The sequence below is a fragment of the Orcinus orca genome, chromosome 10 (genome assembly GCF_937001465.1).
Source record: "Orcinus orca chromosome 10, mOrcOrc1.1, whole genome shotgun sequence".
NCBI lineage: Eukaryota > Metazoa > Chordata > Mammalia > Artiodactyla > Delphinidae > Orcinus > Orcinus orca.
This window is the reverse complement of record NC_064568.1, coordinates 60916899-60933087: the sequence shown is the minus strand read 5'-3', so window position 1 is coordinate 60933087 and position 16189 is coordinate 60916899.

Sequence of the window (16189 nt, the reverse complement as noted above, 5' to 3'; positions counted from 1 at the left end):
ATTCATTAGTTTATTTTTCAGATTGCACATATAAGTGATAACATACAGTATTTGTCTTTCTCTAACTTATTTCACTAAGCATAATACCCTCCAGGTTCATCCATGTGTTTCAAGTGGCAAAATTTCATTCTTTTTTATGGCTGGATATAATCCATTTTAAAAATATACCACTCCTTCTTATCCATTCATCTGTTGATGGACTCTTGGGTTGTTTCCATATGTTGGCTATTGTAAATAATGCTGCTATGAACATTGGGGTGCATGTATCTTTTCAAATTAGTATTTTTGTGGGTTTTTTAAAATTTATACCCAGGAGTGGAATTGCTGGATCATTTGGTAGTTTTAATTTTTTGAGAAACCCCCACACTGTTTTCCATAGTGACTGTACCAATTTATATTACCACCAACAGTGTATGACAGTTCCCTTTTCTCCACATCTTCATTGACATCTGTTATTTGTGTTCTTTTGATGATAGCTGTTCTGACATGTGTGAGGTGGTATCTCATTGTGGTTTTGACTTGCCTTTCTCTGATGTTTAGTGATGGAGCATCTTTTCATGTGCCTATTGGCCATCTGTAATGTCTTCTTTGGAAAACGTCTATTCAGGTCTTCTGCCCATTTTTAATCAGGTTGTTAGTTGGGGATTTTTTTTGATGTTGAGTTATTTTCATTTTGTTGATGGCTTCCTTTTCTTTGCAGAAGATTTTAAGTTTAATTAGGTCCCACTTATTTATTTTTGCTTTTGTGTCCTTTGCCTGAGAAGACAGATTCAAAAATATATTGCTACAATTTATGTCAAAGAGTGTTCTGCCTATGTTTTCTTCTAAGAGTTTTATGGTTTCTGGTTTTACATTTAGGTTTTAATCCATTTTGAATTTGTTTTTTCTATATGGTGTGAGGAATGTTCTAATATCATTCTTTTACATGTAGCTGTCCAGTTTTTCCAGCACCACTTATTAAAAAGACTGTCTTTTCTCCATTGTATATTATTGCCTCCCTTGTCATAGACTAATTGATCATAAGTGTGTGAGTTTATTCCTGGACTCTCTATTCTCTTCCATTAATATATGTGTCTGTTTTTGTGCCAGTACCATACTGTTTTGATTTCTATAGCTCTGTAGTACTGTCTGAGGTAAGGGAGTGTGATACTTCCAGCTCTGTTCTTCTTTCTCAAGATTGTTTGGCTATTTGGGGTCTTTTGTGCTCCATACAAATTTTATTTATTCTAGTTCTATGCCATTGGTATTTTGATAGGGATTGAAGTGAATCTGTAAATTGCCTTTGGTAGCATGGTCATTTTAACCTTATTAATCCTTCTAATCTATGAACAGGATATACCTTTCATATGTTTTTGTCATCTTCAATTTCTTTCATCAGTGTCTTATAGTTTTCTGAGTATAGGTCTTTTACCTCCTTAGATAGGTTTATTCCTAGGTATTTTAATCTTTTTGAAGGAATTTTAAATAGAATTGTTTCCTTAATTTCTCTATCTGAAAATGTGTTGTTAGTGTATCAAAATGTAACAGTATTCTCTATATTAATTTTGTATCCTGCAACTTTACTGAATTCATTGATGAGCTCTAGTAATATTTTGGTTGCATCTTTAGGATTTTCTATGTATATTATCATGTCATCTGCAGTGACAGATTTAATTTTTCCTTTCCAATTTGGATGCCTTTTATTTCTTTTTCTTGTCTGAATTCTGTGGCTAAGATTTGCAACAGTATGCTGAATAAAAGTGAGGAGAAAGGGCACCCTTGTCTTATTCCTGATCTTAGAGGAAATGCTTTCAGCTTTTCACTATTGAGTATGATGCTAGCTTTGAGCCTATCATAATATGGTCTTCATTATGTTGAGATTTATTCCCTCTATACTCACTTTCTTGAGAGGTTTTTATCATAAATTGATGTTGAAGTTTATCAAAAGCCTTTTCTGCATCTATTGAGATGATCATATGGTTTTATTCTTCAATTTGTTAATATGGTGAAGCCAGGTCCTGAGACTAATCCTGGCCCACTTGTGGGTAAAGCCAGGTCCTGGGGTCTGGCTGCAGGGTCCAGGGATACTAGAGCTGATGCTGGATGGCTGGTGGTGTCAGTTCCTGATGTGGCTGGCTGTGGGGTCCAGGGTATTGAAGCTTGTGTTGGTCTACTGCTGGGCAGGGCTGAGGCCCTTCTAATACCAGCACTGTGTCTGGCCTAATGGTGGGTAGGCTGGATCCTGTCATGGGAAGCTGCAGGGCTGCTGTTGTCCTGGGACTATTGTCTGCCTTCTGGTGGGTGAGGCTGGCCTTAGGGCTAGAGCAGGATAGCTGGTGAGTAGGGTCAGGGCCCATGGGATTCTGGGGCTTGTGCCTGCCCACTGGTGGGTGAAGGTGGATCCTGGGGTCTGTGGCTACAGGGCCATGAAGGTCTCAGTTCTAGTGCCTGCACACTGGTGTGTGTGGTTGACTCCTGATTCCTCTGTTGGGCAAGGTTGAGTCCAGGGGTGGCTGTGTGCTCAGGAGATCTTAAAGCAGCCTGTCTCTTGGTGGGTGGGGCTGTGTTCCCACTCAGTTAGTTTCTTGACCTGAGTTGTCCCAATGCTGGTGGCTTCAAGCTGGTGGACAGGGCAGGGCTGTGTCCTGAGTCTAATAAGCTAGAGGGAGGACTCCAAAGTGGTGGTTGCCAGTAGCAATGTCCATGTGGTAGGATGAGCTCCCAGAAATGGCTTTCTACAATGTCTATGTCCCCAGGGTGAGCTGCAGTTGCCTCCTGCCTCTCCAGGAAACTTTCCAGATCAGCAGGTAGGTCTGACTCAGGGTCCTTTCAAGTTGCTCCTTCTGCCCTGGGTCCCAGAGTGTGTGAGATTTTGTGTGTGCCCTTTAATAATGGAGTCTATTTCTGATAGCCCTCTGGGTCTCCTGTAAGTAAGCCCCACTGCCCTTCAAAGCCAAACACTCTGGGTGCTCATCTTTCCGGCATAGGATCCCTGGGCTGGGAACCCCAATGTGGGGTTTGGACCCATTGCTTCTTGGTGAGAAACTCTGCAGTTGTAGTTATTCTCCTGTTTTGGGTCACCCACTGAGGGCTACGGGTCTTGACTATATCGAGACTCTGCCCCTTCTACCTGTCTCTTTGTGGTTCCTTCTTTATAACTTTAATTGTAAAAGACCTTTTCCATTAGGTTCCAGTCTTTTTCATCAATAGTTGTTCTGTAAAAAATTGTAGTTTTGGTGTGCCCATGGAAGGAAATGAGCTCAGGGTCCTTCTATTCTGCCATCTTAGGAACTTCAACTCATATATAATTATTTTTGAACCAGTTGAGATTTAGATGCAGACATGGGGTCTATTATAACTAAAAGCCAAGTATACTTTGTGCATAAATACTCCTAGTCCCATAAGTGGGCACTGCAACTAGTGTGAATGGACTTGAAGACCTAAATGTGCACATCTCTTTCCAATTCTCCATGATTTCACATTAGTAGTTTGAAATCAGCTGTTGGGAGTATTTACAACCTGGAAATCAGTAAATGTTACCAATCTGGGCTCCTTACTACAACCTCAGGAGGGTCAGTTTATCCGTACACCACTGAAACAGTCATTGCTTTTAGAAAATTAAAGTTTCTACAGTACTGCCATAACCCAGAGATCCCATCCAAATATTGAAATTCAGCAATATCCTTTATAGCAAAAAGCTAAATGAAACAAAAAGTGACACATTTTAGGTTCCATGTCTGTTTAATATTCTTCAATCTCGAATAGTTCCACAGATTTTCTTTGTCTTTTGTGACCCTGACATGTTTGTTGAGTATATGACAAGTAATATGTAGATTTTCTCACAGCTTGGATGTATATGATGTTTCTTCATGGTTAGAAAATTCTGGTTACACATTTTTGTCAGGAACCCACAGAAGTAATACTGTGTTCTTCTCAAGAGGCTCACATGATGTTAAGTTGTCTGTAAATGGTGACAGTAACCTTGATTGCATAGTTAAGTTGTTGTACCCCAGGTTTCTAATCCTGTAGATGAAGCCTGAGCGTAGGTGACATGTGCAACTCCAGGCTGGGACTCTAACTGCTGATCTAAGACCCTCCAGAGTTCAGTCTTTCCTTCTGGCCCAGTGACTAGCAGAGTCATCCTTTTAAAAATGTAAGTCAAATTATTTTATTTTTCTATTCAAAATTTTCAGTGGTTTTTCTTCTCTTTCACAGTAAAAGCCAAAACTCTACATGAGATGTCCTTCCACTCCACTCCCCCACACTCTGCCACAGGCTTACCCCATCTTGTTCTTTTAACATGGTGAGCACAAGCACACCTCAAAAGCTTTCGAATTGTTATTCCTTCTTCTGGAGACTTTTCTCCTAGAAATCCACCCCAAAAAGTTGATCACTCATTCCTTTTAGCCTCAAATGTCATCTTTATAATAAGGCCTGCCCTCACCCCTTATATGAAAGCATCCTCACCCAACCCTCATTCTCTGGTTTCCCCACCAACCTCACCCTTACCCTGTGGTATTTATCACCAATTGACTTACTTTATGTTATCTTTGTATATTTTCATTGTGTGTCTTTCATGGGAAACTGTGCTTGGAGCATATTCTGTGCTTAATGAACATTTGTCTAGTGGGTGAATTTCCTTTGGATATGCTGTTAAAGCCCTCTGATGAGCAAGAAAAAAAGTGCATTTTATCTGAATATATTTTCTTAAAATTCTGATACATAATTTGATATGTTAAAGTCACAGAAATGATTCTCAAAAAGCATGTTCAATTTTATTATATGTAAACAAAATCTAATTTACTTTGTAAGTGATTTAATTTTCTGAAAATTTATACTTAAAATATTTAGCACTATAATATTTTTTTAATATGATGTTTCAAAATCACTAGAAGTGTCCATTGTATCCTGTGTTTATTTGCTTACTTAATTAAGTACTCTCTCTGTGTATATTAACACAACAAAATAGTATTTGTAGAATCTGGCAAAGTAATCAATTTTGCTTGTTTTGCCTTTCCCAGTTCCCTGTATCCCTAGATTTCAAAAAAAAAAAAAAATTAGTGTCATAAAGCTTTGCACGGGTTACTTAAACCACATGACTGATTTTAAGGCATATTATCAGAGCTCTATAACACTTATTTCCTGTTTATTAATGGACATTACTGAATGGCAAATATCAATTATGGTATGTGCATATTTATCACTTAGAGCATAAGTAAATAGAATTAACCTGATTTAAATTGTCATTTTTTCATAATTTTCCATTACCAATATCTTCTAAAACAGTTAAAACTTTTGAAAAGTCTTTCTAATCTAGCCATACTCCCTTTATCAATTTATGTTTAACCTTAAAGTCTTGGCAGCTTTACTTTCTAATTCCCCACATTCTGATGTATTATCTCACCTGCCCCTTCCTTTTTACTAACAAATACAGTATATTGCTTATATTTCTCCTTGCTCCAGAAATGTTCATTTTTATCTCTGAAGATCATCTGTGGATGCCGATCACTTTTAGATTCTTTCTGGATGGACCAACACCACTGTCAGGAAAACACTAGTGCTTTGAGTTGTGGCCCAGGGCTCAGTCCTTGGACCTCTCCTCTGTCCTTTGGTGATCTTGCCCAGTCTTAAAGTATTAAATATTATCTGTATGTTCAGAACTCCCAAATGATGGATCCAGCCCAGAACTCTCTCTTGAACCATCAGGAATTGTTTATCCAACTGACATTTGAATACCTCTACTTTGATAAAGTAGAAACATCACAAACTTAACATGTCTAAAGCTGAACTACTGTTTTCCCTCCAAAACCTGCTCTATAATCTTCCCCATTTCAATTGATGATAATATTTGCCTTTCATTTGTTAAAACTTGTTTCCTTTTCTCTCACTCTTTCTCTATACTCTGCATCCAAAAAATTACCACAAACTAATGACTTAAACAGCACAGTACTGGGGGTGACAAGTCTGAAATGGTTTTCACCAGACAAAAACAAAAAACATGTTGGGAGGGCTTTATTTCTTCTGGGAACTCTAGGGGCCAGACTTTTCTAGCTTCTAAAGGTCGCTTGCATTCTTTGGCTCATGGCACATAGTCAAAGTGTGTCTTCAAGTCTCTCTTTTTCTAACCTCTGCTACAATTGGCACATCTTCATCTGGACTCTGACCCTCCTGCCTCCCTCTTATAAGAACATTTTGATTACATTGGGCCCATCAGTATAATACAGATCATCTCTCCATATCAAGATCCTTAATTAAACATATCTAGAAGGTCTCTTTGCCATGTAACTAATCTTAACAGCTGTGTAGCTATTTGACTTTTTATGTTCATTCCTATTTTTAAAATTTAGGGAGTTGGGATCAAGATGGCGGAGGAGTAGGAAGCATAGTTCAACTAGAAACATTGAAAATACATCTACAGGTGGAACAATTCACACAAAACAGCTACTGAGTGCTGAAAGAAGACCTCAGATTTCCGAAAATACAAGAAAATCTCCACGTAACTGGGTAGGACAAAAGCAAAAAGAAAAAGAAGGAATCAGGATGAGGCCTGCACCCCAGGGAGGGAGCTATGAAGAAGGAAAGTTTCCCACACCTTAGGAAGTCTGCTCACCAGTGGGGAAATCAGCCTGGACAGAGGGGAAAGGGAGCTTTGGAACCTAAGAGGGGAGAACAGCAACTGGTTTATGGAAGGCAGAGCAGAGAATAACCTGCACAGAGGGTTGGCAATGCCACCCTGCACTCCCCAACCTAAGACACTCCTCTGTCTGTGGGGGTAGGGGTCAGGTGCTGAAGCTCAGACTCCAAGAGCTCAGTCCCAGGGAGAGGACCAGGGTTGGGTGCAGAAACAGCCTGAAGAGGTCAGGCTGTGGCAACTGAGGGAGGCTGGGCCCACAAGAGAAACAAGGCATCTTTGGTGGGAGGTGCACAAGGAGAGGGGTGGGACCACCATAAGAGCTTCTTTCCCTGTGAGAGCTCCCAGGACACTGCCTACAGGAGCCCTGAGTGGGAGGGCATGAGTCACCACCGTCATCTTGGGCTCCAGAGGCAGGCACTGGCCACCTCTTCCAGACCAACAGGCAGACACCAGGCCCCACCTCCTCTCACCTGGAAGGGTGTGGAGAGATTCTGAAACTAGGAATTATGCTAGTGGGTCATAGGACCCACCCCAGATGACCTGGAATGGTATGGACAGATCCAGTCACTAGGAATTCTGCAAGCAGGCCCCAGGACCCACCCATGCTGCCCTGGGAGGGCACAGATAGCTTCCATGACTGGGAAATCCATCAGTGGATGCCAGAACCTGCCCTGCTGCCCCAGGAGCAAGTGGATAACTCCCCTGACTAGGAAATCCACCAGTGAGTGGTGGGACCTGCCCTGCTGTCCTGGGAGGGTGCGGAAACATCTTGCTACTAGGACATCTGCCAGTGAGTACCAGAACTCACCCCACTCACCACAGCTGAGCCCCAGGTGCCATGTGACTAAGGAAAAAGAGATGAAATCTCTCCTCATAGCTGCATGAACTACGGAGTTACACATCTGCTGACAGCTTCCGAAATTCATCACCTGTGAAACATGTGAAAGGACAAGTGCTCTTGGGCTGGAACAGGTCTGGCTTTAGAAGCTGTGGGTTTTGTGGTCATGTACATGTGTCGGTTGGGCCAAGCCAGAGCGTGAGCTGCCTCCATAGCTCCCACAGTGGGTCCAGTTACATGACTACTACAGTCCTGGGACCTGACCTCAGTGTATCTGCACTTGTGTCTGGGTGAAAACAACACCGGAGAATCACCAGGGCCAATTGCCAGCATACCCACAGTTAATGTGAGACTGAGAGCAGTGCCAACAGCAGTATACTATGTAAGCCTGCACAACAGGTGAAAAGGGACACAACAGAGCACATTCACAGGTGAACAACTCCATAGGAAGAATTATCAGTGACTTCTCTCACAGTGGGAGTGTTCCAATCCCACCTACCTCACACTGCAAATCAGAATCACAGTAAAGAAACAGATTTGGGGACCTCTACTCCAACAACTAGGGAGCAGAACCTACACCTGACAGGGTAGTGACAAGCACAGAGCAAAGGGAAGGCCCCGTTCAATATCTAGGGCAGGTTCTGATATGAACACCAATCAAACCCCCTATCAAGAGAAAAATGAAACAAGCCTCTGGACCAACCTCATCCACCAGGGTACCAGGTAAGCAGAAGCAAGAGGAACTACGATCCTGCAGCCTGCAGAAAGGAGACCACAAATACAGTAAGTTTGACAAAATGAGATGACAAAGAAGTATGTTGCAGATGAAGGAGCAAGATAAAAACCTACAGGAACAAGTAAGTGAAGAGGAGGTAGGTAATCCATCTGAAAAAAAGAATTTAGAGTAATGATAGTGAAGATGATCCAAGATCTCAGAAAAAGAATGGAAGCACAGATTGAGAAGATACAAAAAATGTTTAACAAGAAATAGAAGAACTAAAGAAGAAACAAACAGAGATGAACAAGACAATAACTGAAATGAAAAATACACTAGAAGGAATCAATAACAGAATGACTGAGGCAGAAGAATGGATAAGTGAGTTGGAAGAGAGAGAGGTGGAAATCTCTGCCATGGAACAGAATAAAGAAAAAAGAATGAAAAGAAATGAGGACAGTCTCAGAGACCTCTGGGACAACATTAAACACACCAACATTCAAATGTCCCAGAAGATGAAAAAGAGAAAGGGCCTGAGAAAACATTTGAAAATATTATAGTCCAAAACTTCCCTAACATGAGAAAGGAAATAGTCACCCAAGTCCAGCAAGTGCAGAGAGTCCCATACAGATAAACCCAGGAGGAAGAAGCTAAGACACATATTAATCAAACTAACAAAAATTAAATACAAAAAAATATTAAAAGCCACAAAAGAAAAACAACAAATAACATACAAGGGAATGCTCATAAGGTTATCAGCTGATTTTTCACCAGAAACTCTGCAGGCAAGAAGGAAGTGGCACAATATATTTAAAGTGATGAAAGGGAAAAACCTACATCCAAGAATACTCTACCCAGCAAGGCTCTCATTCACACTCAAGAGAGAAATCAAAACATTTACAGACAAGCAAAAGCTAAGAGAATTCAGCACCACAAACCAGCTTTACAACAAATACTAAAGGAAATTCTCTAAGCAAGAAACAGAAGACAAGAGAACAAAACAGGAAGGGAAGTAAAAAGACCTACAGAAACAAACCACAAAACAATTAAGAAAATGTCAACAGGAACATATATATCAATAATTAACTTAAATGTAGATGGATTAAATGCTCCAACCAAAAGACAGGGACTGGCTGAATAGATACAAAACCAAGACCCGTATAAATGCTGTCTACAAGAGACCCACTTCAGACCTTTGGACACATATAGACTAAGAGTGAGGGGATGGGAAAAGGTATTCCATGTGAATGGAAATCAAAAGAAAGATGGGGTAGCAATACTCATATCAGACATAATAGACTTTAAAATAAAAACTGTTACAGGAGACAAGGAATGACACTACATAATGATCAAGGGATCAATCCAAGAAGAAGATAAAACAGTTGTAAATATTTATGCACTCAACACAGGAGCACATCAATACATAAGGCAAATGCTAAGAGCTGTAAAAGAGGAAATTGACAGTAACACAATAGTAGTGGGGGACTTTAATACCTCACTTACACCAATGGACAGACCATCCAAACAGAAAATCAATAAGGAAACACAAGCTTTAAATGATACAATAAAACAGATAGATTTAATTAATATTTATAGTACATTCCATCCAAAAACAGCAGATTACACTTTCTTCTCAAGTGTGCACGGAACATTCTCCAGGATAGGTCACATCTTTGGTCACAAATTAAGCCTCAGTAAATTTAAGAAAATTTGAAATCATATCAAGCATCGTTTCCAACCACAGCACTATGAGATTAGAAATCAGTTATAGGGTAAAAAATGTAAAAAACAAAAATGCAGGGAAGATAAACAATATGTTACTAATTAACCAAGAGATCACTGAAGAAATCAAAGAGGAAATCAAAAAATACCTAGAAACAAATGACAATGAAAACACGATGATCCAAAACCTATGGGATACAGCAAAAGCAGTTCTAAGAGGGAATTTTATAGCAATACAAGCCTACCTCAAGAAACAAGAAAAATCTCAGATAAACAATCTAACCTTACACCTAAAGGAACTAGAGAAAGAAGCAGAAGAAAAACCTAAAGTTAGTAGAAGGAAAGAGATCATAAATATCAGAGCAGAAATAAACAAAATAGACAAAACAATAGCAAAGATCAATAAAAATAAAAGCAGGTTCTTTGAGAAGATAAACAAAATTGATAAACCTTTAGCCAGACTCATCAAGAAAAAGAAGGAGAGAACTCAAATCAATAAAATTAGAAATGAAAATGTGGAAGTTACAACAGACACTACAGAAATTCAAAGCATCCTAAGAGACTACTACAAGTAACTCTATGCCAATAAAATGGACCACCAGGAAGAAATGGACAAATTCTTAGAAAGGTATAACCATCCAAGACTGAACCAGGAAGAAATAGAAAATATGAACACACCAACCACAAGTAATGAAATTGAGACTGTGATTAAAAATATTCCAACAAACAAAAGTCCAAGACCAGATGGCTTCACAGTTGAGTTCTATGAAACATTTAGAGAAGAGCTAATACCCATTCTTCACAAACTCTTCCAAAAAATTGCAGGGGAAGAAACACTCCCAAACTCATTCTATGAGGTCACCATCACCCTGATACCAAAACCAGACAAAGAAGTTACAAAAAAAGAATACTACAGGCCAATATCACTGCTGAATATAGCTGCAAAAATCAACAAAATAGTAGCAAATAGAATCCAACAACACATTAAAAGGATCATATACCATGATCAAGTGGGATTTACCCCAGGGATGCAAGTATTCTTCAATATATGCAAATCAATCAATGTGATACACCATATGAACAAGTTGAAGAATAAAAATATGATCACCTCAATAGATGCATAAAAAGCTTTTGACAAAATTCAACACCAATTTATGATAAAAACTCTCCAGAAATTGGGCATAGAAGGAACCTACATCAACATAATAAAGGCCATATTTGACAAACCCACAGCAAACTTCCTTCTCAGTGGTGAAAAACTGAAAGCATTTTCTCTAAGATCAGGAACAAGACAAGGATGTCCACTCTCACCACTATTATTCAACATAGTTTTGGAAGTCCTAGCCACAGCAATCAGAGAATAAAAAGAAATAAAAAGAATACAAATAGGAAAAGAAGTAAAGCTGTCAATGTTTTCAGATGACATGATACTATACATAGAGATTCCTAAAGATGCCACCAGAAAACTACTAGAGCTAATCAAGGACTTTGGTAAAGTTGCAGGATACAAAATTAATGCATAGACATTGCTTGCATTCCTAAACACTAGCAATAAAATATCAGAAAGAGAAATTAAGGAAATACTCCTATTCACCACTGCAACAAGAAGAATAAAATACCTAAAAATAAACCTACCTAAGGAGACAAAAGACCTGTATGCAGAAAACTATAAGACACTGAAGAAAGAAATCAAAGATGACACAAACAGATGGAGAGATATACCATGTTCTTGGATTGGAAGAATCAATATTGAGAAAATGACTATACTATCCAAAGCAATCTACAGATTCAATGCAATCCCTATCAAATTATGAGTGGCATTTTTTACAGAACTAGAACAAAAAATCGTAAAATTTGTGTGGAGACAAAAAAGACCCCGAATAGCCAAAGCAGTCTTGAGGGAAAAAAATGGAGCTGGAGGAATCAGACTCCCTGACTTCAGACTATGCTACAAAACTACAGTAATCAAGACAATATGGTACTGGCACAAAAACAGAAACATAGATCAATGGAATAGGATAGAAAGCCCAGAGATAAACACAGACACCTATGGCCAACTAATCTATGACAAAGGTGGCAAGGATATACAATGGAGAAAAGGCAGTCTATTCAATATGTGGTGTTGGGAAAACTGGACAACTACCTGTAAAAGAATGAAATTAGAACACTCCTTAACACCATACACAAAAATAAACTCAAAACAGATTAGAGACCTAAATGTAAGACCGAACACTATAAAAGTCTTAGAGGAAAACATAAGAAGAACACTGTTTGACATAAATCATGGCAAGATGTATTTTGATCCACCTCCTAGAGTAATGGCAATAAAAACAAAAATAAACAAATGGGACCTAATGAAACTTAAAAGCTTTTGCAAGCAAAGGAAACTACAAACAAGACAAAAGGACAATCCTCAGAACGGGAGAAAATATTTGCAAATGAATCAACGGACAAAGGATTAACCTCTAAAATATATAAACAGCTCATGCAGCTCAATATTAAAATAACAAACAGCCCAATCAAAAAATGAGCAGAAGACCTAAATAGACATTTCTCCAAAGAAGACATACAGATGAGCAAGAAGCGCATGAAAAGCTGCTCAACATCACTAATTATTAGAGAAATGCAAATCAAAAGTACAATGAGGTATCACCTCACGCCAGTTAGAATGGGCATCATCAGAAAATCTACAAACAACAAATGCTGGAGAGGGTGTGGACAAAAGGGAACCCTCTTGCACTGTTGGTGGGAATGTAAATTGATAAAGCCACTATGGAGAACAGTATGGAGGTTCCTAAAAAAACTAAAAATAGAATTACCATATGACCCAGTAATCCCACTACGGGGCATATACCCAAAGAAAACCATAATTCAAAAAGACACATGCACCCCAATATTCATTGCAACACTATTTCCAATAGCCATGTATTGAAGCGACCTAAATGCCCATCCACAGCCGAATGGATAAAGAAGATGTAGGAGGAGGTAGGGAAGATGGCGGAAGAGTAAGACGCGGAGATCACCTTCCTCCCCACAGATACACCAGAAATACATCTACACGTGGAACAACTCCTACAGAACACCTACTGAAGGCTGGCAGAAGACCTCAGACCTCCCAAAAGGCAAGAAACTCCCCACGTACCTGGATAGGGCAAAAGAAAAAAAAGAAAAAACAGAGACAAAAGAATAGGGACGGCACCTGCACCAGTGGGAGGGAGCTGTGAAGGAGGAAAAGTTTCCACACACTAGGAAGCCCCTTCGCGTTCAGAGACTGCGGGAGGCGGAGCGGGGAGCTTTGGGGCCGCGGAGGAGTGCACAGCAACAGGGGTTGCGGAGGGCAGAACGGGGAGATTCCCGCACAGAGGATCGGTGCCGACCGGCACTCACCAGCCCGAGAGGCTTGTCTGCTCACCCGCCGGGGCGGGCGGGGCTGCGAGCTGAGGCTCTGAGGCTCGGGTTTCGGTTTCGGACGGAGCGCAGGGAGAGGACTGGGGTTGGCGGCTTGAACATAGCCTGAAGGGGTTAGTGCACCACAGCTAGCCGGGAGGGAGTCTGGGGAAAAGTCTGCACCTGCCGAAGAGGCAGGAGACTTTTCCTTCCCTCTTTGTTTCCTGGGGCGTGAGGAGAGGGGTTTAAGAACGCTGCTTAAAGGAACTCCAGAGACGGGCGCGAGCCGCGGCTAAAAGCGCGAACCCCAGAGACGGGCGCGAGCCGCGGCTGAAAGCGCGGACCCCAAAGACGGGCGCGAGCCGCGGCTGAGAGCGCGGAATCCAGAGACGGGCGGGAGCCGCGGCTGAAAGCGCGGAATCCAGAGACGGGCGCAAACCGCGGCTAAAAGCGCGGACCCCAGAGGCGGGCGGGAGACGTTAAGGCTGCTGCTGCCGCCACCAAGGGGCCTGTGTGCGAGCACAGGTCACTCTCCACACCCGTCTTCCGCGGAGCCTGTGCAGCCCGCCACTGCCAGGTTCCCGGGATCCAGGGACAACTTCCCCGGGAGAACGTGCAGCGCGCCTCAGGCTGGTGCAAAGTCACGCCGGCCTTTGCCACCGCAGGCCCGCCCCGCACTCCGTGCCCCTCCCTCCCCGCCGGCCTGAGTGCGCCAGAGCCCCCGAATCAGCGGCTCTTTTAACCCCATCCTGTCTGAGCAAAAAACAGACGCCCTCCAGCGACCTACACGCAGTGGCAGGGCCAAATCCAAAGCTGAGCCCTGGGAGCTGTGAGAACAAAGAAGAGAAAGGGAAATCTCTCCCAGCAGCCTCAGAAGCAGCGGATTAAAGCTCCACAATCAGCTTGATATACCCTGCATCTGTGGAATACCTGAATAGACAACCAATCATCCCAAATTAAGGAAGTGGACTTTAGGAGCAAGATCTATGATTTTTTCCCTTTTCCTCTTTTTGTGAATGTGTATGTGTATGCTTCTGTGTGAGATCTTGTCTGTATAGTCTTGCTTCCACCATTTGTCCTAGGGTTCTATCCGTCCATGTTTTTTTTTTTTAATTTTTTTCTTAATAATTAATTTTAATAATGTTATTATACTTTACCTTCGTTCTTTCTTTCTTTCTTTCTTTCTTTTTTTCTTTCTTTCCTTCCTTCCTTCCCTCCTTTAGACAACGAATCATCCCAAATTGAGGAGGTGGTCTCTGACAGCAAGATTTATGATTTTTCCCCATTTACCTCTTTTAGTGAGGGTGTATGTGTATGCTTCTGTGTAAGATTTTGTCAGTATAGCTTTGCTTCCAACATTTGTTCTAAGGTTCTATCCGTCCCTTTTTTTTTTTCTAAATAAGAATTTTTTAATTCAATAACTTTATTATACTTTATTTTATTTTTACTGTATCTTCTTTCTTTCTTTTTTCTTCTTTCCCTCCTTCCTTCCTCCCTCCCTCCCTCCCTCCCTCCTTTCTTTCCTTCTTGCCTTCTTTCCTTCTTTGCTTCTTTCTTTCTTTCTTCCTTCCTTCCTACCCTCCTTTCCTTCTTTCTTTCCTCATACTTCTACTAATTCCCTCTACTTTTTCTCCCTTTATCCTGAGCCATGTGGATTAAAAGCTCTTGGTGCTCCAGCCAGGAGGCAGGGCTCTGCCTCTGAGGTAGGAGAGCCAACTTCAGGACACTGGTCAACAAGAGACCTCCCAGCTCCACATAATATCAAACGGCGAAAATCTCCCAGAGACCTCCATCTTAACACCAGCACCCAGCTTCACTCAACGACCAGCAAGCCACAGTGCTGGAAAACCTATGCTAAACAACTAACAAAACAGGAACACAACCCCACCCATTAGCAGAGAGGCTGCCTAAAATCATAATAAGGCCACAGACACCCCAAAACACACCACCAGACGTGAACCTGCCCACTAGAGAGACAAGATCCAGCCTCATCCACCACAACACAGGCACTAGTCCCCTCCACCAGGAAGCCTACACAACCCACTGAACCAACCTTAGCCACTGGAGACAGACATCAAAAACAGGAGGAACTACGAACCTGCAGCCTGCAAAAAGGAGACCCCAAACACAGTAAGATAAGCAAAATGAAAAGACAGAAAAACACACAGCAGATAAAGGAGCAAGATAAAAATGCACCAGACCTAACAAATGAAGAGGAAATAGGCAGTCTACCTGAAAAAGAATTCAGAATAATGATAGTAAGGTTGATCCGAAATCTTGGAGATAGAATGGACAATAGAATGGACAAAATGCAAGAATCAGTTAACAAGGACCTAGAAGAACTAAAGATGAAACAAGCAATGATGAACAACACAATAAATGAAATTAAAAGTACTCTAGATGAGATCAATAGCAGAATAACTGAGGCAGAAGAACGGATAAGTGACCTGGAAGATAAAATAGTGGAAATAACTACTGCAGAGCAGAATAAAGAAAAAAGAATGAAAAGAACTGAGGACAGTCTCAGAGACCTCTGGGACAACATTAAACGCACCAACATTCGAATTATAGGGGTTCCAGAAGAAGAAGAGAAAAAGAAAGGGACTGAGAAAATATTTGAAGAGATTATAGTTGAAAACTTCCCTAATATGGGAAAGGAAATAGTTAATCAAGTCCAGGAAGCACAGAGAGTCCCATACAGGATAAATCCAAGGAGAAATACGCCAAGACACATATTAATCAAACTGTCAAAAATTAAATACAAAGAAAGCATATTAAAAGCAGCAAGGGAAAAACAACAAATAACACATAAGGGAATCCCCATAAGGTTAACAGCTGATCTCTCAGCAGAAACCCTACAAGCCAGAAGGGAGTGGCAGGACATACTGAAAGTGATGAAGGAGAAAAACCTGCA